This window comes from Talpa occidentalis, unplaced genomic scaffold, assembly GCF_014898055.3.
Source record: "Talpa occidentalis isolate TD23 unplaced genomic scaffold, MPIMG_talOcc4v2.1 talOcc4.8, whole genome shotgun sequence".
Classification (NCBI taxonomy): domain Eukaryota; kingdom Metazoa; phylum Chordata; class Mammalia; order Eulipotyphla; family Talpidae; genus Talpa; species Talpa occidentalis.
In genome coordinates, this window is record NW_023605194.1 from 89155202 (window position 1) to 89178911 (window position 23710).

At 41.6% G+C, this 23710-nt stretch overlaps 1 long non-coding RNA gene across 1 annotated transcript; it reads left to right on the top strand.

Moving 5' to 3' along the window:
- The first annotated feature begins 1858 nt into the window (after positions 1–1858).
- On the top strand, positions 1859–23390 carry LOC129145020 (uncharacterized). Its single transcript, XR_008549995.1, has 3 exons — positions 1859–1878; positions 10844–10946; positions 23352–23390. It is a non-coding gene; the product is annotated as an uncharacterized LOC129145020 (long non-coding RNA).
- The last annotated feature ends 320 nt before the right edge of the window (positions 23391–23710 follow it).

A 23710-nucleotide genomic window follows, 5' to 3' on the forward strand; every position in this document is an offset into this window, starting at 1 on the left:
TCTCTTTCAGGTCCCTGCTTTCCTTCATGTTGGCCAGCTTGGGGCCACGGGGACAGGGACACTGAGCCCCTCCGAGCAACTGGCCAGAGACCAAGCCCAGCAGCTCCACTCTTACTGATCAACAGCAAATAACACATTTTAAACACAAATACAATGGAGTGAATGTCAAGTAATTAGCCTTTGCCTCCAAGAGGAAAATCTACTAAATAGCAATATCTTAAAAGCTACCTTTGCCCTGAGATACAATCTCTATTGGAGGAAGGGACATCGTGTCCAGGATGGCCTTGCTGAGTTGCTGGTGCGAGGAGAAAGACACGCCTGTGTGTCCCTGGGTTCTCCCCAGCAGCCATTAGGAAAGAACCCCTGTGACAGCAGGCTCCGTCCAAGGAGCATTTCATTTCCCAGACTGCAGTGCTTTGGTCTGGAGGCACTTAGCTTTCACAATTGAGGTCCTTAATTGTGCTCAGAACAGGAGTCGTGCATGTGTTTCTTGGTCTCTGGACTCTTGACTCTATATTATTTGAGTTTATGGAGGGGGAGGCTGCCTCTCACATTTTTGTGAAATTATGCAATTCAGTCTTCCTTGGCATCCCAGAAGAAGCCTGGGAAAACTCAAATTTCAAGCTTTTCTCTTCCCCTGAGAAGGAAATGGAATTCCATTCCTTTGTCCCTGCTGTTTTGCCCCACAGAGGACAGAGCTGCGTGCTAGAACAATCGACCCAGTAAGGCAGGCACTCACGTCCTGGGGGAGGGAAGAAATGAATCCGATTCCCAGGGCTAGAGAGATTCAGTCTGCAACTTCAAGGACTGTTCCCCACACACATTTTCAAATGATGAAACAAAGGAATATCAGGCCACATCCTCCATCTGGTGAACTGTGAGCGCAGCTGAGTGAGGCCCCCAGGAAGAGAAAAAGACTAATTGAGAGGAGAGGGCTGAGGACCATAAGCTATCTGGGATCCCTTTCTGAACAGGTGCCCAGGACAGGCCTACTTCTTTTTAGATGAGCTGCTAATACCCAATCCAGAAGGCTCTGTCCTGGGGGCTAGAGCTGCTGGGCTGCACCCAGAGTTTGGAAAAGGTCGCCAGCACCAAGGATTTATTCCAGCCCACTTTCCGTTTGCTGTAACCCTGTTTAGGCTGTTCCTGGCGGGCACTTTCATATGCAAATGCAGTGCTGGTCTCTCGATGCTAATCTCTGCTGCTATTCTTGGGGCTCCTCTGTCCAGGAGAGTGGGCTGGAACACCAAGACTCCGGCGTCGCATGCGGCTTCTCGTCCCGCGCCTCTGCACTTAAAGATAAAGAAAAGAAAAAGGTCTTGATAGCATTTCCCCCTCCAACCGAGCCAATTAGTTACGGGCTTTCTTTTACTTCAGTGCTATTCAATGCAAACCAACCACATGGAACCCTGAGCCCCCGCCCCTGCCTGAGGCTCCCTGAGAAATCCAAAGTACAAACTAAGGAAGCCGCGCTCCGCAGCTGGATTTTCTCTCAGCGTATTTGTGCTCCTGCGCTGTCTCCCTCTTCCTCACACACACACACTCCCCCCACCCCTTTTTGCACAGAGACTATGGCATGTGCCCTTCTCAGCCTGGAAGGAAAGAAATGTTCACCCCGGGACGTTTTGAAAAGCTGCCCTGGAGCTGAGCTGGGTTCCCCTCGCCGCCAGATTTGCAAGGCGAGATTGAGTGTTCTTCAGAGCTGTGTGCCAGATAAAATCGGCCCTTTGTGCAGGATGACGGGCCATACAAAGAGTCGGCCTGTTTTATCTGCTTGTGCTGGCTGCCAATGTTGCAAAAATTAACTTACATACTTTCCTACGGAATGGAAGGAAATGTTTATAACACAGACTGGCCAAATAATTCGACTACTTCAAGGTAACGGCTGCTCACGTTGACGTGTGTATCTTGCTGTGTGTTTCCTTGTTGGCCAAAAAACAAACAAACTATGCTGTTTTAGGTATTGCTTTTTTACTAAACAAAATATTCTGTATATTTTCTTTTTCTCTATTGAAGGTACAGTGCATTACAACAGTGGGTCCATTTCAGGGATGCATCATTAAAAAATCAACATCTGTATAGAGCACCTTAAGTTCCACTAAAAGGTCATTTCTATCCTTCATGGTACCATTGTCTCCTTTGTCCCAATTTACCCACTTCTCTTCCCCTTCTCTTCTGGTAACCACTAACTTGGTTTATAGTCCAAAAGTTTATTTTTTATTTACTTAGTTCATCCATTTGTTTGTGTTTTCTATATACTACATATGAGTGGAATCATACAGTGTTTGATTTTCTCCAGCTGACGTGTTTCACTAAGACAATATCTATTGATGGCCTCTAGGTCCATCCATGTTGCTGCATATGGCAGGAGTTCATCTTTTTTATAGCTGAATAGTATTCCATTATGTATAGATACCACATCTTCAGTCGCTCATCTGTTGGTGGACATTTTGGTTATCTCTAGCGCTTCACTATATAATGCTACAGCAAACATGGGTAGGCATATATCTCTTTGAATTAGTGTTTTTGTATTTTGAAAATAAATACCCAGAATTTCTATTTTTAATATTTTGTGGAAGTTCCATGCTGCTTTCCTTAGTGGCTATACCTTGTATATGTTCATATCAGATATTTTTCTGAAAATTCATTTATAAAGGGCTATATACATGTGCATATATATGTATATACTATATATTATGTGTGTGTGTATGTACAAAATATATATACCTAATTCCCTACTTTGAAAAACATTTGAATATTTTTCTACTGAAAATTTCTTTGTACAAACTCTATAAGACACACTTATGATCATTTTCCAAAGAAAAGCAGTAGAATTGCTATGCTAAAGGTAAACAAAATGTTAAGTCTTTGACACACCACCAAATGGCTTTCCAAAAAAATTACACCAAGTTACAAGATTGCTTACTGTGTATAAAACTATTTTTAATCATTGTCATTTTGCTAGGTACTCACCCAAATGTACCTTTTAGTTTAGTTTGCATTAATTTAAGTTGCTATTACACTGAGCATTTTTTCTAAATTTTTTGCCCACTTACAGTGTGTCATTTGTGAATAGTCTACTAACAACTTTTACTAGTTTTCTATAGGGAACTGAGTATTTTTCACATTGATATTAAAGAACTCTTTATATATTGTCTTCTGAAAGGCGAACCTCTCTATGTTGCAGTTCTTTTTCCTCAGTTTGATGTTTGACTTTCTTTCTTTTTTAACCTGAGGCAACCTTGGTTGCCAACATTGTATATGACTCAGAGATATAGGATCACACCCCTCAGATGTATATTGCCACACAATGTCTGATTTTTAATGTTGCTCATTGTGTGGGGTATATAAAATAATGTTTCCTTTTTAAAAGTTTACTAAAAAAATTAAAAATACAGAGAAGTAATAAAATAAATAAAATACAATCACCTAAATATTGCTACCCAGAGATTACCAAGACATGCAGAAATTTTTACTTTCAGTATAATTCAAACCATATAAAGTTTTTATTTTGTGTTTTCTGTCTTGCTAGTCTTAGAAATAATTCCTTACTCTATAATCACCTGCATTTCCTTCTATTACTTTTTAATTAACATGTAAATCTTTAATTCATTTAATAGTTTGGGTATAAGATAAGGGCATAACCTCATATCTTTCCAAGTTCTCTTTCTTTGGCCTAATCTATCTGTGTCTATAAAAATAGATATTGAGTTTTGTCTGGATAAGAATAGTATAGTGACTAGAAGAAACTATGTGTAAGCCTAATAGTTTTGGCCAAAGCAAGAAACTGCGCCAATGACAGTAAAGAGTGATCAGCATGAGTGATCTTGAGTAATTTCAAGGTGGGAAGCGAGTCCCACGGGGGATGTTATAATTATAGAATGGCCACAGAAAGACAGAGGAGAACTATTGACTTTAAATTTCTAACCCTCTGTGTGTTCCTCTACCACAATTTATTACCTTGTTGCCACTTCTTGGGAGGTGAAAATGGTACAGAGCAGCCCCCATATAAAACTGGTTGCCTGGCTGTGGGTCCTCACCTGCACTTAAAAGGGACTTATTAATACTCCTCCCCATAACAAAAACACAAATCTACTCAGGCTGAGATGGCATCTAGGCAATGAGACACACAAACCTGTGTGGGAAGTCTAGAGATCAGAACTTGCTGGCCACAGGATTAGATAGTGAGGACCAGGGAAGGTATCATGCTTGCTCTGGATGGAAAATGTTGTGACTCGATGTATAGGGAAGGCTGTCAATGGCTCTTTGTATATAGAAGATTATTAGTGGATCTGTTTATATGGAAGATCATTAATAGCTCTGTGTGCAAGGTTATCCGTGGCTTTAGGCATATGGAAGATCCTCAGTAACTTTGACTTTCAGTAACTGGCTTACCCCTATACATAATTTTATGCTTTCTTAGATAATCTGCTTCACCCTCCCCGGCAGTGCCCACACCTCTATTAGACTAGCTGGCTTAGAGTAGCTGCCCTAACAACGCAGACAACTCGAGCATGCTGACCTCTGCTTCTCTCTGTATGCCTGTTAGAGCAGTCTGAGCTGGGCCGAGATATATGTTCATACAATTATTCTGCAGCTTTGACAGAACGGCTAGTCACTCCCACTCTTCCATCTGGAACTCTCTCTGTTGGGTAAAACACCTTGAACACTAACCCAGGATGCTAGATTGGAAGTTAAGTCTATTCCAGCCTCTCTAGGATTGGCAGAACTCTGTGCCTCTTTTCTTGGCTTGCCTTCTAGATTTTGGTTCTGACACACCAATAACAGCTCTTGCACACTCTAGTGCTTGCACAGACCTCAGGATCCAAATTCTGGTCTCCCTGGCCTTTCAGGAGTCAAGACCAAAGGCCAAACATTCATCTTCACTCCCAACTTGTCTGCTGCTGACAATAAAGATTTCCAAGTCATTTTTTTTTAAAGTTTTGGTTATTTAAAATATTTAAAATAAAATTTTCATATTCACAGCAATTGTTCAGAATGCTTGGGAAAAATAAAGCTATTCTTCTCCAGTCGTTTGGCTGAATCCTCCACCCCCATTTTTTGATTTGTTTCAAATGTGTTCATAATTGCTCACTGAAGCATTTTTACAACAGTTGCTCTCAAATCTTTGTCAGACATGTCTAAGGAACATCTGTCATCTCACTTTTGACATCTGTCGATTGTCCTTCATTCCATTTTGAGAGCTTCCTAATTCTTGGTGTGATAAGTGATTTGCAGTTGAAAATTAGACTTTTTGGATTTTGTGTTCTAGGACCCAGCACCTTAAACCTTGTAATAGTCACTGTCCTCTGACACTGCCCCAACAGGGGTGTAGAGTAGGAGTGGGATAGATGTCCAGATACCCCCTTGGCTTCTGCTGAAGGTCCCCATTAGGCTCCATTGAGCCTGTTACTGCTTCCCACCTGGACTTCCCTGATGAAGGGGGGGGTCCTCATTATAAGTGGGTGGTAAACATTCACTCTTTTAAGCCTCTTCTGACAGTACCCCCAAGAGAGGGCCTAGAAACCCCAGTACCTCCTGGAAGAATCACATTCCTGGCTTCCCACTGGGTCTTCTCAGACACCACCCTGTTAGAAGGGCCAGGGGAACTGCAGTACTTCCTCACAGTCTGGTGAGAGTAGAAATCTCCAGTTGGTTTGGGTAGGGTGGGGCCACAGTGGTTTTTGTTGTGTTGGCAGGAATAGAACAATGATTGTCTAAAAGTCTCTGTCTTGATAGGCTGCCCCTCTCCCATTCCTGAGGTTAGATCAAGCAAGGCTTTTGTTAGGGCATTTTTTGATCTGTGCCCATTGATGTTTCCTGAATGTCAGCTCCTTGAGACCCAAATCTGGGAAAATAAAGCAGAAAGAAACCCAGAGAACTAGTGTTGTATCCTTCCCTGGTCTCAAGGTCTCTACACAGTCCAGTCCAACTTCTCTCTTTCTAGAACCATCTTATTTTATTTCTGATATAATGGCCAGGGTTTAAATTATACTCAGGGGCCTCCCCAGTGGCGCAGCTGGTTGAGCGCAGCACTATGAAGCTGTCTGCAGCCTCTGCAGTGCAGATTCGATTCCCGGACAGCCAGGGAGATACCCACATGGCGCAGCAGACTTCTCCTGCCTCTCCCACTGTTCCCCTCAGCAGTGTATTTCAGTCAGTCTGCCTGTTCTGTTCTCCACTCTGTCTGGTGAATTCTCTCACCCTTTCGCACCTCTGGCCTGTACCCCAGTTCTTGTATAAATAAAATAAATCTTAAAAAAATAAATAAATAAAATTATACTCAGAAAAATACACAAAAGGTACATCTACTCCATCTTTCCTTTTCCTCTCTTGAATCTTAAAAAAGGAAAAGCAATAATAGGGATTTGAAAACGTCTGCCTATGTATTATGAAACGTGCACATTTAAAACACACACACATACGGGGCCTCCCTGGTGGCTCAAGGGGTTAAGCACCACACAATGAAGCAATCCTCAGCCTCTACAGCAAAAGTTTGATCCCCGGGCCGCCCAAGGAGAAACCCACATGGCGAGGCAGATCTCTCCTGTCTCGCCCGCCACTCCCCTCAGCAGTGTATTTCAGTCAATCTGCCTGTTCTGTTCCCACTGTGTCTCTAGTGAATCCTCTCACCACCCCCCCACCCCGCACCTCTGGCCTGTACCCCAGCTCTTGTATGCATAAATAAATATTTAAAGAAAAATAAAACATACACACATATAAATATATAAATTCCCACAGAGGAAGACCACATCCTATGCTTCTTTCACCTCGTTTAATTTTCCTCGATATTTAAGTCTGTGTGAATAGTGTGTGTTCAGAAACATTCTCATCAGGGAGAGTCAGAATCAGCTAAATGTGGATCTTATTTGCTCTTTTTCAACATCTTATTAGACTTGTCACTGTCAGTTTTTTCTTGCTTACAAATCATCAAAAGTTCATGTAATTATATCTTTGTAGTGAAAGGCAAGCAGTTCTTTCTGATGGCAGAAGTTCTAAGCAACATGAAAGCAAGTGGAAGTTCTTACATGGAGCTTACATGGACTGTCCAGAGGGGTGTGTGTGCAGACACATCTATAAACTTGTGTATGTGTACTTATCGGGCAAATGTTTAAAGCCATGGCAAAGTCCTTTGAGTATCAGTTTAGAAAGAAGCATAATCTGTGTCTCAAGGGAAAAAAAGTTGGGAAATAAAAGGTAAAGATATCTCCCACCAAAGCACTTTCAATCACCATAGAATTCACCCCCCAAAGCTGGTTGAGTAGTGAAATAAGTGCTTTATTAGAGGTCAGGGTCTGGGTTTGCTATTAGGATCAATCTGAATTAACCTGCTGTTGGCCTGAGTTGCTCCGTTTTGTTTAGTTTCCTGGAGTGGTTTTCATGTGCCCCAAGACCTGGGAGGTGAGATGGGTTAGGGGGATATGCCCATGTGAAGCCACACAGAGAGTAGAACATTCAAGAGAAGAGAATTTGAGCTTGACCTTAGGTCACTCCAAGACCAAATCACTTTAGAATGGTGACCTGTCCCTCAGTTTCCTGCCATTTATCCACATTTGCTGGGGACACCTAGCCCTAGCAGGGAGCCAGGACGCTGAGAAGTCTTTCTGCAGCTGTCAACACCAGTCCATCTCCTAGCATGGCATTTGCTCAACCTTGTAAAGAGCTTTGGGAGCACTAAGGAGACTGGACTCACCCCACACAGCAGATCAGATGACTCCTTTTTCATGTCCTGACAAATCTCAAACTAGCTTCACTCAGCACATGGAGAATGAATAGAGATTTAGCCTGTGGGAGGCTCCATGTGATGGCTGTCTTAATGCAGCCTCTTTCATTCACCTTCATTCACTCAAGCACCTCCTGTCCTTACAAACACACACTTACATTCACAACATTAGCACAGGAAACCCTATCTCCTCCTCACCAAACGCTACTGTACTTTACCCCCCAAAACTATCAGTTTCCCAGGTAGCCAATATTATTGACCCTGTGAACTTGAGTTTTGTACATGTCTGCCAGGGTTAATAATGCAACTGACTCTAAAAGATGCTGATTGGGGTGCCTTTCTGGCGCTACGCCACCCTGCCCCACCCTAGCCCTTCCCCACAAGTGCTGCTTCAGATAGAGCCTCACCTTAGCTCCCAGCAAAGAAGCCAACCTACAGCCCCAGCCTCCTGACCACACCCAGACTACTTGTAGACTTGATCAAGCTGATTACCCTCTGAATCTCAGCTTCTCTGTTTATAAGTGGTACATCACGCCACCTCAAAGGATTCGCTCCATGCTTTGATATTGCATGACAGTATTTACGTTTCTGCGATTTTAACTGATTTTGTTTGTTTGTTTAAAGATTTATTTATTTATACAAAGTCAGAAGCTCAGGAGGGTGAGAGAATCCATCAGAGCCAGAGCCGGGAGCAGAACAGGCAGACTGACGAAGCACACTGCTGAGGGGAGCAGCGGGCATGGCAGGAGAGGTCTGCGTGCCATGTGGGACTCTTGCCAGCAGCTGGGGATCTAATCGGCGCTGCAGAGGCTGTGGGCAGCTTTGCAGCCCAAAGCTCAACCGCTGCGCCACTGGGGAGGCCCATTAACTGATTTGTTTTTAAAGCATGGCTATTTCTCTTCTTTGCCTTATTCTGACTCAAGAAAGGAAGCCAAACTACCTCTTCTGCCATGGAGGAGGATGTGACTGCAGAAAGCAGAGACATGGAATCTTTCTAGCTTAGTGCGTAAAAGCCTAAGTCTTCAGAGAATAGAGGGTTTTTTCTTTTCATACAATTTTATTGATTTATAAAACTATTAAAATTCACAGGTACTTTATCACTTCTGTGTGTATAAGCCTCACCAAAGTTCTACAGTTCTTCCTGCTTTCAGGTTGATACCCTCTACCCGTCTCTCCTTCCCCTCCAGTAACCCTATATTTTCTAAGAAGTATAAGAGGTATTTTTGTTGTGTTTTGCCAATTTGTTTGTTTGGTTATTTATATTCCACATATGAGAGAAACCACTCAATCAATAATTATCTTGTTGACCTATTTCATTTCCCATCATCACCTCAAGCTCCATCCATATTGTCGCAAATGGCAAGATTTCATTTTTTAATAGCCAAGCCGTGTTCCAGTAAGTATCTATGCCACATCTTCTTTATCCAGGCATCCATCAGTGGGCATTCGGGCTGAGTCTATGTCTTGGCTGATGTGGATAATGCTGCTATGAACATAGGGGTGCAGAAATTATTTTGAATTAGTGTTTTCATGTTCTTCAAATAAAAACCCAGAAGTATTGTTGGGTCATATGGCATTTCCATTCTTAGGTTTTTAAGGAATCTCCATACCTTTTTCCGTACAGGCTACACCAATTTACATTCCCACCAACTGTTCCTTTTCCTCCACACCCTTACCGACACATATTGTTTTCAGCCTTTTTGACATAAGCTATTCTTGCAGGTGTGAAATGATATCTACTGTGGTTTTGATTTGCATTTCAGGGAATAGAGTTTTAACCCAAATGTTTGAGGACTGATAACTGAGACCTGTACCAAGCCACTGGCAGTATTACTGAGACAAGTTCTTGATCCCTAGAAGCATTTGTTCCTGTGTTCACTCATCACTCATTCATTTACTTCTTCATTCAGCTCATATTTATTATGTAACTACTATGTGCCAGCGACTGTTTTAGGCACTGGGAGAACAGCAGTGAAAATCACGAAGTCCCTGAACCTCAAGATGCTCTTATTCTTGAATACAAGTGACTGAAAGCAGGGTAGGCTGAAAGTAGGGTGGGGAGGGGTTGTTCTATGTAAGGGGATCCAAGAACAGACTCAGTAACTTCAAGTTCAGTAACTTCAAGTAAAGGGACAAAGGCAAGGAAAGAGAATCTCATGCAGGGAAGAAGTAAGTCAAAAGCTGGGGTGGGCCTCCCTGGTGGCACAGCGGTTGAGCGCTGGGTTGCGAAGCTGCCTGCGGCCTCTGCAGCACCGGTTCGATCCCCGGCTGCTCCCCGGCCACCGGAGGAGGGTCCCACATGGCGCACAGACCTCTCCTGCTGCCCGCTGCTCCCCTCAGCAGTGTCCTTCGGTCCTTCTGCCTGCTCTGCTCCCCGCTCTGGCTCTGGTGAATTCTCTCACCCTCCTGCGCTTCTAACTGTACCCAGTGCATGTATAAACAAACAAACAAACAAACAAATAAATGAATAAAAAAAAAAAAGCTGGGGGACGGGAATGTATTTAATATAACCATGGAGACTAGTGTGGCTGTAATGACAGAGGGAGAGAACAGAAGATGAGGTCAGAGAGAAGCATGGGTCATGGAGGACTTTAAAAACTATAGAAAGGAGGTTGACTTTTGTTGCAAGTAAGATGACAATACACCAGAGTTTTGTGCAGAGAAGCCACATGATTTGACTATTGCTTTAAGAAGAGATTCTGATTCATGTATTGGGAATTGGGAGGAGGTAAGGAAAAGAGTTTGGAGACTGAAACAATAATCCCTAAGAGGGATGACAGTGGCATGGACTGAGGCAGTAGCAGAACCATCAGTGAGAAGTGGGCTGACACTGGGAGACACCACAAGATAAGCTGATGGCTCAAATGTAGGGTACACAGGAAAAAGTGCTGTCAAAGATGGTGCAGGATTTTAACCTGACCATGTGGAAACAGAATTTTAGGCTAGCTGAAGCCTTGGGCTTCACTTATTCCAACCCACTCACTACTATTTAGAAGAAAAACAAACTTCCTATGAGAGAGAAAAAGGGACTGCCAGTCTTGTGAGGATTTAAAGACTAAAGTGTGTTTCCCTGAATCCCAGTCCACTGATCTGTCTTCTTTCTTCTTTGGCTTCATCAAGTGGCACTCTTCACCCCAGAGAAGCTGTTACAGGCAGGATGCTCTAACTGAAGATAAATGGGTATCTACAAAAGAGAACAAGAATTAGGACATCAATCAATGAGGTAATTTTTTTTAATGATATCTTCATCTGACTTTTTGAATAAATTTTTGTTTTAAAATAGTTTTAGATCTGCAGAAAAATGCAGAGTTCCATGTACCCTACTCCTAGTCTTGCCCTATAATTTGTGTCTTACACAGTATGTTAGATTTGTCACAATTAATAAACTAAAATTGGTAGTCCACATTTTATTGTTTTCCTAATGTCCTTTTAATATTCTGGGATCCCTTCAGAATCCCCCACCCTATTTAGTCATCAGTTCTTCTGAGACTCCTCTTCACTGTGATAATTTCTCAGACTGTCCTTATTGTGGATGACATTGACAATTTGAGGTGCACTGGTCAAGTACTTTGTAGACAGTCTCTCAATGGAATTTGTCTGATGTTTTTCTCATAACGAGAGTGGGATTGTGTGTTTTGAGAGGGAAGACCATTTAAGAGTCATTTCATCCTGTCATATCAAGGGTTACATATTTATCAATATGATTGATCACTGACAATGTTAAACTTGACTGCCTGTATGAGGTAGAATTTATTGGACCTCTAATCTGTACAGTTACTCTTTTCTTTCCCCTTTCCAAGGAGGGGAAATTGCACACCTCCCTGAGATTAGAATAGCTACCTAAATTATTTGGAATTCTTCTACATAGATTATCCTATTCTCCCCCAGTTATTTTTTTATCCACACATTTATTGTATCACTATGAACTCATTAGAACACCAACACTGTCCACTGCACCTGACCCAGAAATAGGTGAATGAGTGGTTGGATGGATGAAGGCTTTATTGCAGTTGACAAAAGAAATCATAAAGCAAATATATGTCTACATAAAAGCTTGTAGCAAATGTTCATAGCAACATTATTCTAATAGCAAAAAGGTGAAAACAACCCAAATGTTCCTTGACTAGGGAATATGAATTACGTCACAACACAGTGTTTTTTTTTTTTTTTTTTAACCAATCATAGTAGCATACAAGATGACAATATAACTTTGTCTCCCTTTTTCTAACACCGGGATGGTTTATACTTCACATTGGATTCCTGGCTGTCTCTGGCATGGAAGTGACAGAAACACAGATCCTTTCAAAATGTTGAACAATAATTCAAAAATATTCATATCTATTTTCAGAAAACTTTGTGGTGATTTTCAGGTAGTGGATTCTCTTTTCTCTAATTATGCCTTGTTAACTTGATGATACAATTTACCTTCCTGAAGTTTATAAAAAGAGACACACAAGAAGAGATGGGCAAGACATTTCCTGAATGGCAAGTTAAGTAGGGATCACACGTGCTCCCCGTGATCTAGAGGAAGTCACCCTATGATTAATGTGCAGCTGAACACACATACATATCACAACACACCATAGAATGTCTCATCCCGAAACTCAGCTGACTCTCTTTGCTTCCTCTGTTTTCCTTCATTAGCTTGATTACCATCTCAGCTATGAATAAATTACTCCACATGGTTCAGCCTAAGGCTCAATGAGATGGGCTATTTAAACAAAACATGAAGCCAGAGAGACATAGGGGAGATACAGCTCGAAGCGTATGAACTTGAACTTTCTGGCAGATTCTGACCAGCAAAAACAGAACACCCTCACTGAGGAGAAATTAGTTCATCATTTGTCTGTGGAGTTGGCCCACGGCAATCATTTATTTCCAAGTTCCATCTGCAGTCCTGTCATCTCTGTAAAATGGAGTTGGCACGTCACCCCCAGAAACATGTGTTCAAGGAGGACCAAGGAAGTGTCTCCAGTGGTTCTCACAACAGGCACCCCATTCCATCCTCAAGGTAGGACTCACTTAAAAACAACACAGGTCTTCTGGGGGCTGGGGTATGAGAAACAGCTCTGCTGACTAAGGTAGCAAGTAGGTGACAGGGGTGTGCTAAAGGAAATATTTTTCCCTTTAATCAAATCATTCACCACAGAGATGGGAGGAGAGAGGGGGAGCTGGTTCCAGTGTCAACATGTGGGGCAGATGTGTGTCAGAACACTTGAGAAAGAGATGAAGGAAATCATCCAGGCCAAACAGAGTTTTGTTATTCTCTGACAAGCCTGGCAGTTGTTGGGGGCTGGACTGTTGCTCTGGTCCACACTGGTCTCTCTGTTCTGGGCCTTGACATGGAGAAGGAGAACAGAAGGGAGAGGTATGAGAAAAAAGTAGGGAATGAAGAGCCCCAGGCCAGCCTCTTCCAGGATTCTGGACCCATATTCTGCCTTCCTGGCTAGTGCCTGCTGAGTTGCTCTGTACCCTCCTTTCTTCCAGATCCCTGGCACCATGGAGACTTTCGAGGTCAATCTTAATGTCCAATCTTCTTTCCCACAGCCTCATAAACAATGAAGGCTGCTAGGAAGTCTAACCTTCTATCCCCCAGACTACATCCCCTTGACCATTTCTTGCATCTAAAATTGCATTACGAGCCAACATCTTTAATTTCACCACATGCTTCTGCTAGAATGGCCTGATATAAGCAGAAAGAAGGGATATGAACTAGTGCGTCTCCTCTCCCAGAATATCTTCCTTTTCCTTTGGTATCATGAGAATCTATCAGTTTGCTGAGAAAAGACTGTTGTAATTGCAATATGTTGGGTTGCTGATGGCAATGATAGATGGGAGGGGATAAGGAAAAGCAAATGTTAAAACTCAAGAAATTATAGCATCAGAGTATCAACATTGTCTATATTGGCACGTTCATAAAAAGTATTAATCCTGTGCAGATTCTAGAATGCTCTTCTTCCTGCCACTCCCCACTCTGAAGTACTAGAACTTGACTCTTAGGAAAACTCCCAAGGCAAATTCTTGCTCAAATTCTCCCTTCCCACCCCTTCCCCTTCAATCTAATATTTGGCACCATCCAAATCTTTAAGTGGCACTTTCTAGGAACTTGGCGGCTACTTCTGCTCACTCACCCTAGGAAATCCATCTGCCAGGTAGGTGCTGTGGCCTTGCCAACATGACATATTATTAGAGAATTGTCATTGACGTAGAAAACACTAGTTAACAAACAAAACCCCACCGGGCTCTACAACTCACAGTTGCCTTTTTGGTAACCTAAGGCATTAACTCACCAGTTCCTCCTTTCTCCTCCTTGTACAGAAGGTAGACAAATTCCTCAAGAGATGTTCAAGACACGCCCCCCCCACACACACTTCCCTTCTTACATTTCCGACGTTTCTTCTCTCCCTCTTCTTAATGGCAAGAGTTGTGGCTATATTGGCAGCTCAGCGTTTCCTGAGTACACTCACATCTTTCTCACCAGCATGCTTTTATGTATACAATTTCCTACCGCCAACAAGAATGCCTTCCTCTCAAATTCACCTATCCTTCAAATCCAATCCAAATAGCAACTTATTCACGAAGTCTTCCCTGATCTATGACTTGAACTCTCCCCACTGTAATGGATCTGCCCTTCCCCCATGGTCAGATCTATATTCACGATTATCAAATTTTGCCTGTCATCAACAGTTAATAACCATCACATATTTCTCTCATTCAAAACATACATTTTAAGCACTTTGGCTTGGCGATCTTTGCCTTTATTGTGCTGCTTAGAAAACCATCTTGCCTAGAATACTTAGCAAATTTATGTGTAAAACTGAGAGTAGGTTAGGGTGGGCCTCCAGATTTTAGGAATATTTAAGGGGAATGGACAAAAAAGTAATTTGTGTAAATTAACTGCTTTTCTTTGAGACAAACTGACTTTGGCTTTGAAAAACAGGAGTGAGACCATACTGTTCTGTGGGTGCATGTTGGGAATTAAACCTCATGCTGGTAGGTGGAGCTGAAGGATCTTCAAGAGATAAAAATCTAGATTGCTTAATATTAAGAAAAGAGAGCAATTCTGGGTCAGGGAATAAGAGCTGGAAGGTAGGTCTTAGTCTGGCAGGAGAGGAAAACCTCTTTTCCCTCTAGAGCCAGGAGAGAGTAGAATTTGGTGGCGGAGACATGGGGGAAAGCCTATAGCAACTCCAAAAGTGGGAGGTGAGACTCCCCCACCTCTACCACATAGATAGCAGTTGCATGTGAAGCAGACAGATATCTGAGAAGGGCTCTGCTGGTGTGCTGACCCTGTTCAATATGGTTATCTCTTTCCATTCCTCCCAAATTTTGCTAAATTCTTACCACCACATGGTAGCAATCTGCTGTGCCATATAAAATTAGGAAGAAAGTGATTCTCACACCTGAGAGTGATCCCACAGTTCCTTGACTGTGTTCCTACAGTCAGAGGGATTGTCCCAATGGTGGAAAGTTAGCATAGAGGTGATTGTACAGGGGATGGGCGGGGTAAGGGGTGTGGGGGCTGGAACAGGAGGAGGAGATAGAGTACACACTGATGATTTGATACTAAAAAGAATGTGATATCAAATACTGTGTAACTAATCACTTCCTAATTCACAAGTGCACTGAGCTTTTTATATCAGGTGTTTTCAAAATGGGTAATAACTGTAATTTATGCAAGCTATTGCAAACACACGTCAGAAGTTAGCACAAGTTCCCGAGGTGTGATTAAACATAACAGAAGTATCCAAGATTGTTTTAGCACTTTTTTTTTAAAGATTTATTTATTTATTTATTTATTTATTTATACAAGCACTGGGTACAGTCAGAAACACAGGAGGATGAGAGAATTCACCAGAGCCAGAGCAGGGAACAGAATAAGCAGACTGATAGACGATATACACTGCTGAGGGAAGCAATGGGCGCGGCAGGAGAGGTCGGCGCGGCAGGAGAGGTCGGCGCTCCATGTGGGACTCTCACTGGCGGCCAGGAATTGAACTGGCACTGCAGAGGCTGAGGGAATCGAACTGGCACTGCAGAGGCTGCGGGCAGCTTCGCAGCCCAGCGCACAACCGCTGCACCACCAGGGGAGGCCCCTGTTTTAGCACTTTCTTTAAGGAATATGCTATTTGAAAGAAAGATGTCTCAGAAGCCAAATTAGGTTAAAGATAATTAATTGCAGGGTGTATAAGAGAATAATTCAAATTAATTTCTGAAATATATATGCCCAAAGATTGATTTTTTGGAAATAAAGTCCAGATTGTTTCAGGTTGGGCACAGTTAGCATTGCTCCATCCTGGATCATCTCAAAAGTAGCTACAACATTCAGTAATATTGAGCAAGAATTTATTGAGCATCTATTAGGAACTGTGAGCACATGTTGAAAGACTACTTAGATTATTAAAACACAATCCTTTATTTTGAGGAGCTCATACTTTAGTGCAAAACACAGAATCCTTCATAGATGGTTAGAAAACAAGTTGGCGACTGTACTGATAGTAGAAATGCCTGTGGCATTCTTATTTGGAGCTGTTCTCATACCCCCTGAACCACACCCAAGGTCCAGAAGCCAGGAAGCCCAGAACCTCACCGCTTTGGAAGGGGCTGATTTTTTTTGTGATTCACCCCCACCCCTCCAAAAAAAAAATCTGTACCTCAGGGTACTGTCAAAAAAAAATAGCATTTCCAGGTAAAGAAATGAAAAGTCAATATTGCAACTGCCTAAGGTTCAATACTGGTTGGGACAAGCGAGAAGGCAGCTAACAATTTAAAAGGGGACTATAACCAAGTTGAAAATGCATACATTGTACAGGGCCTCCCTGGTGGCGCAGGGGTTAAGATGAAACCTATGAAGAAATCCGCAGCCACTGCAGCACAAGTTCGATTCCCAGCTGGCCAGGGAGAAACCCACATGGTGGGACAGATCTCTCCTGTCTCGCCCGCTGCTCCCCTCAGCAGTGTACTTCGGTCCGTCTGCCTGTTCTATTCCCCACACTGTCTCTGGTGAATCCTCTCACCCCCCCTGTGCATCTCTGACCTGTACCCCAATTCTTGTATAAAAATAAATAAATGTTTTAAAAAAAAAAAGAAAATAATCCAACAATGTATCCATAAGATAATTCACCACGACCAAGTAGGATTCATTCCAGGGACACAAGGATGGTTTAACATCCGAAAATCAATCAACGTTATCCAACACATCAACAAAAAGAAATATAAAAACCATATGATAATATCAATAGATGCTGAGAAAGCTTTCGACAAAGTGCAACACCCATTCATGATAAAAGCCCTTGAAATTCTTGGGATACAAGGAACATACCTTAACATCATAAAGGCCATCTATGACAAGCCAACAGCCAGTATCATTCTCAATGGTGAAAAGCTGAAAGCAATTCCATTAAGATCTGGAACAAGACAAGGATGTCCACTGTCACCACTGCTTTTCAATATAATACTGGAAGTCCTAGCCAGGGCAATAAGACAAGAGAAAGACATCCAAGGAATCCAAATAGGAAAAGAAGAAGTCAAACTATCACTATTTGCAGACGATATGATATTATACATAGAGAACCCCAAAAACTCCACAGAAAAGCTAATTCAACTCATCAATCAGTTCAGTAAAGTGGCAGGATACAAAATCAACACGCAAAAGTCAGTAGCCTTCCTATACACAAACAATAAATCTGAAGAAGAAGAAATCAAAAAAACCATCCCTTTCGTTATTGAAACAAAAAAAATCAAATATTTGGGAATAAATCTAACAAAAGAGGTAAAGGACCTATACAAAGAAAACTATAAAACACTGTTAAAAGAAATAGAAGAAGACACAAAGAAATGGAGAGACATCCCCTGCTCATGGATTGGAAGAATAAACATTATTAAAATGGCCATCCTTCCAAAAGCAATATACAGATTCAATGCTATTCCAATCAAAATTTCAATGTCATTCTTCAAAGAAATAGAACAATTATTGATGAAATTCATATGGAATCACAAAAAACCCCGAATAGCCAAAGCTCTCCTGAAAAAAAAAGAAGGGAATGGAGGCATCACACTCCCAGACTTCAAACTCTACTACAAAGCCATAATCATCAAAACTGCATGGTATTGGAACAAGAACAGACATACAGACCAATGGAATCGAATAGAAAATCCAGAAATAAACCCACAGATTTATGGTCAACTAATCTTTGACAAAGGAGCAAAGACTATGCATTGGAGCAAAGAAAGTTTGTTCAATAAATGGTGCTGGGAAAACTGGTTTGCTACATGCAAAAGAATGAAGCTTGACCACTACCTCACACCATACACAAAAATCAACTCAAAATGGATTAAAGAACTAGACATAAGACCTGAAACCATAAAATATATAGAAGGAAATATAGGCGAAACACTACGTGATTTGCACATCAAAGACATCTTTACAGACACATCACCCAAAGCAGTGATAGTGAAGGCGAAGATAAATAGATGGGTCTACATCAAATTAAAGAGCTTCTGCACAGCAAAAGAGACAATAACAAAAACAGAGAAACCCCACCAACTGGGAGAACATTTTTGCACCCAACACTAATGATAAAGGACTGATCACAAAAATCTGCAAAGAGCTGATGAGACTCAACAACAACAAAGAAAATAATCCAGTCAAAAAATGGGCAGAAGAGCTAAAAAGAAACTTCTCAGAAGAGGAAATGCAAATGGCCAAGAGGCATATGAAAAAATGTTCAACATCACTTGTCATCAGGGAAATGCAAATCAAAACTACCATGAGATACCATCTTACACCAGTGAGAATGGCACATATTAAAAAAACTAGCAACAACAAATGTTGGCGAGGGTGTGGAGAAAAAGGAACTCTCCTGCACTGTTGGTGGGAGTGCAAACTGGTCCAACCACTGTGGAAAGCTGTGTGGAGATTTCTGGACCTACTAAACATAGAGCTTCCATATGATCCAGCAATTCCACTCCTAGGAATTTACCCAAAGGACACAGAAACATCAATTCTAAAGAACACCTGCACCCCTATGTTTATAGCAGCACTGTTTACAATAGCTAAGCTTTGGAAACAACCCCAATGCCCAAAAATAGATGACTGGATCAAGAAGATGTGGTACATATATACCATGGAATATTACTCAGCATTCAAAAAAGATAAACACATGCAATTTGCAGCAACATGGATGGAGCTGGAAGGGATCATGCTCAGTGAAATAAGCCAAAAAGAAAAAGAAAAATACCGGATGGTCTCACTCATAGCAGGAATCTAGAAAACTTAAATAAGGGACCAGGAAAATGAATAACTATAAGAAAGTGAAAATCAAAATCAGCAAAAAACTATGAACCAGAGACACTTTTAGGGGGGCGGGGGCGGGAGGGGGGGATTGGGGTCAGAATGGGGGGGCTGCAATTGTATGGGGAATATAACAATAAAATTTATTATCTAATAAAAAAAAAAGAAAATGCATACATTGTACAAAAATGAAAAATGATGTAAAAAATAAGTTAAATAAAACAAAAAAATTTAAAAAAGACATAGAATGATTTGAGAAAAGGAAAATTAATCCACCTTTTTTCATAAATGAAATTTCTAATAGGCATATTATCAAATAAATTTAAAGGTCAAAAATGAAAAATAAAATAAAATAAAAGGGATACCTGGGGGAAATGAGATAACCTTGGGCTATTGAAAAGCTCTAATACCTTCCTGATATTTGGAAGATTGTATGCATGCACATTCAGGAAAGATGAAAGGGAGTCCCAGGGCCTCTATAGAACCGTGAGGCTCTGTGCAGGTAGAAAGCGCAAGTCAAGGTAGAATTGTGAGCCACCTGAACTTTGAACGTGTGCATCAACCCACACAGGTCACTTGGCAGTGGTGGGAAACCTTCATGGCTCAAGGTATTTAAGATAAACTTCTAACCAGTCACTGGGTGACCATTCAGTTGTGCTGACCCAGGAATGACTCCTAGGAATAGACTGGCTTCAATATCAAAACTATAATTAAAAATTCCAGAGACTTTAGGGCCTCCCCTGGTGGCATAGACAGTTGAGCGCAGCACTGTGAAGCTGCCCGCAGCCTCTGCAGCGAGGGTTTGATCCTGGCCAGCCAGCAAGAATCCCACATGGCACGGCAGACCTCTCCTGTCTTGCCCACTGCTCCCCTTAGCAGTGTATTTCAGTCAGTCTGCCTGTTCTGTTCCCCGCTCTGTCTCTGGTGAATCTTCTCACCCTCTTGCACCTCTAACCTGTACCTCGGTTCTTGTATGCATGAATAAATAAATCTTAAAAAAAAAAAAAAAACCTAATCTTTAAAAAAAAAAACAAAAATTCCAGAGACTTTAGTCGCCACACACTGTACAGACTCTATCAGCCCAGCAAGTCACTATACAAACCAAAGAGCAAACACAACAACCAAAATTCAGAGAATAAAAATCCAGAATTGCTACAATGTATTACCTAAAATGTCCAGTTTTTTTTTAATTACCAGAAGTGCAGAAACATAAATATATACATATATAACCCATACATGGGAAAACTAGTTGTTAGTAGAAATTGTCTCTATGAAAGCCCAGATGTTGGAGTTAAAGACTAAGACTTCAAATTTTCTATTATAACCATATTTAAAGAACCAGAAGGAGCCATCTTTAAACAACTAAATGAAAGTATTACAATAATATCTAAACAAATAGAGGAAGAAATACTTTTTTTTTAAAGAGTCAAATAATTCTGGGGTAACAAGTTCAAAGACTAGTGAAAAATTCCGTGGAAGTGTTGTAGAGCAACCCCGATACAAAACGGGGTGCCTGACTGTGGGTCCTCACCTGTGCGCTTGAAAGGACTTATCAATGCTCTACTGCAGGCACACGCGAAAGGTTAATAAAAGGTTTATTTACAAGGGAAGGGGAAATGAAGAAATGTACAGCTCAGGGAGAAAAGTGGGAGACAAAGTTTTAAATAAGTCCTACCTGATCTGCTGATCAGGAATCCCAAATGGTGCTCTGAGAGCTGGCAGCGAGCCAGGAGCCCTGAAGCCAGGAGGTGAGCGACAGCGAGCCCCCCAAGGCCCACGTGTTTGGTTTTTATACCCAACCTGGCTGTTAAACTCCACCCTCAGGTCCCAGCCGCCTTCCCTTTGGTGGTGATGGGATTTGTCTTTCCCAATGTCTTGATGGCTTAACTCTGGAGTGGGGGTGGAGTCCACAAAGCCTGTATGGGATTAGCTCAGGACATCATTTCTCCCTAACAGAAGGACTAAAAAGCAGATCTGAACTAACAGAAGAAAGGAGGACAGGAAAACAAAAGATTGAAGATAAATGAATAGGTAAATGAATAGGTATCAAAGACTTGTGAAATAACATTAATTAAACCAATATCCAATTAATGGAAGTCCCAGGAGGAGAGGTGGAGGGAGAAAAACACAAAAAAGGCAGAAAAAAATACTTGGGGAAATAATGACTGAAATTTTCACATCCCAAAAGCTTAATAAACCTCAAGCAGGAAAAACTCAAAGAGATTCACACCTAGACATAGCATAGTTAAATGGTCAAAATGTTATAGGGCAGCCCCGATATTGAACGGGTTGCCGGGCTATGGGTCCTCACCCGTGCGCTTAAAAGGGACTTATTAATATTCCACTTCAGGCATACACAAAAGGTTAATAAAAGGTTTATTTACAAGGGAAAAGGAAATAAGGAAAATGTACAACTCTGGGAGAAAATAGGGAAATAAAATCTTTAATGCATCCTACCCAACCCGCCAACCTGGAAACCCAAAGGCACTCTCAGCGCTGGCTGGAGCTGCGAGCTGGCGGAGAGCCAAAATGGGGGAACCCCTGCAAAGCCCACGTGTCTGGCTTTATACCAACCTGGCAGCTTAACCCCACCCTCAGGTCCCAGCCACCTTCCCTTTGGTGGTGATGGGATTTGGAGTTCCCAGTGTCTTTGGCTTTGGCCTGGGGTGGGGGTGGAGTCCACAAAGCCTGTATGGGATTAGCTCAGGACATCCTTTCCCCCTAACAAAAAGACAGATAAGAGAAAATTTTGAAAGCCGCAAAAGAAAAATGACTCTTACATAAAAGGGAACATCAATAAGATTAAACTCTGACTTCTCATGAAAAAAAATGGAGCCAGAAATCTGTGGGATGATGTGTTGAAAATGCTGAGAGAACAAAAGACTATTAACCAGGAATTCCATACCTAGCAAAGCTATACTTCAAAAATGAAAGCAAAATAAATAGATTCCCAGATAAGCAAAATCTAAACAAATTCATTGACAGCAGACCTGCCTTTCAAGCAATACTAAAGGATGATCTTCTGGCTAAAAAGGAACAGCAGCTCAAATCCATGTGAATTGAGAACACCAGTAAATGTAATTATGTAGGGCAATTGAAAAAACAGGATAAATGTATTTTGCTTGCTTCTTCTCTTAATTGTTTTAAAAGTCAACTTCAGGAAATAATAAATATAACACTGAAAAAGATGATTCCAGTACATCTGCTTCCCAATTCCAGTGAGGATCATGACTGGGATGTAGACCTGGGATATCCTTCTTGCTGGGGCTGAGATCTGTGCAGTCAAGAGCACCAGAGGCAGCAAAGGGAAAGCAATAAGGAGCAAAGAACCTGTGTCCTAGGATCAGAGTTTCCTTACACTGTTGTTACCCATGAGTCCTCGCCACCCCAGGGGACATGCCTGGTTCATTTTCCCCAGCAGACTTCTCTGGTAAAAACCATATACTGTTCTGTACATACCCAGTCAGCCTCTACTGAAAAGATAGATTCACAATCTTCATAATTTTTGGCCAGCCTGGTTACTTTCATGCCCTTATCTTGGTTTTGAAGAGATTACTTTAATTCCTAAGCAAACAAAGAGCTGAAGTGGAAAAATTAAGATACCCATAAAATCTCTATGAGGACTTCCTATCTTATCCCTCTCTCTCTGTATGGCACATAAAGTTTGAATAAATACTAGTTGAATGAACGAATAAAATTCAGACAGTGAACAGATCATGGAGATCTACAGCTCAGAGTTTCCAAAAGAGATAAAAGTCATAGACTTTCAGTAACTGGGGGACTTTTGAGAGGCAACAAGAAATAGGAGTCTAAAATCATCTTCCCCCCATTATCCTTTCTTACGCATTTCTGTAACCTTGCTCATCTCTCTCCCGTCAGTCATCAGGCAATGCCATTTAGATTTGTGGACATGTCGGGAAGAACAACAACAACAACAAAAAAGTAAGGAAGTTGGGCAGCTAGCAAAACTAGAGAAAGAAAATTCTGGAAACTGCTACTTCTTTCTGCCTGAGAACCTGCAGTTTTCCGTTCACTACGCTTTCTCTGCATCAGAATCTTTTGACCTCTTGAAGAATCTTAAGCTCCAGCTTAAGTAATATTTTAGGCCGTTGTTCCAGAAATTAGAACCACCTAACAAAAAAATCAATCATTCAGGAATACAGTCAAAAGAAAAAAATAATACAACCATCAAAAATAAAGTAAAATTTGGCCAATTAATATGGATATTTTTTATTAAACAATACTCAGTGATTAAGCTGCAATTCCTTTTAAATGCATACGATGATGATTAATTGCTCTTAGCTCATGTTTCCTTTACTCTTTTCATCTCTGCAGGTAGGAGCTAGCTGGCTGGAGGTGTTACTCTGGTTGCTGTGGAAACTATTCATCAGAAGCCAGAGCTGAAGACCAGGGCCACAGGGTGCAGACGGGTAAGTTGTGGCGGCTGCAAACTCTGAATGCCAGTCCAGAAGAGCAGCTGGGAAAGAGGCTTCCAAACTGCAGGAGATCTCCAGGGAATGCAGAGATTCTCCCTCATCCTCTCACTAACCTACAGCACTTCCTGTCCCCTTTGCCATTGGTTAAAAAAATTAACAACACGTAAAAGTAACCGTGCAACAGGGACCACGAGGTCCAGCTGAGAGGCAATGGTTCCAACCTCCCTTTTTGTTGTCTACTTTCAGAGTTACTCTTCT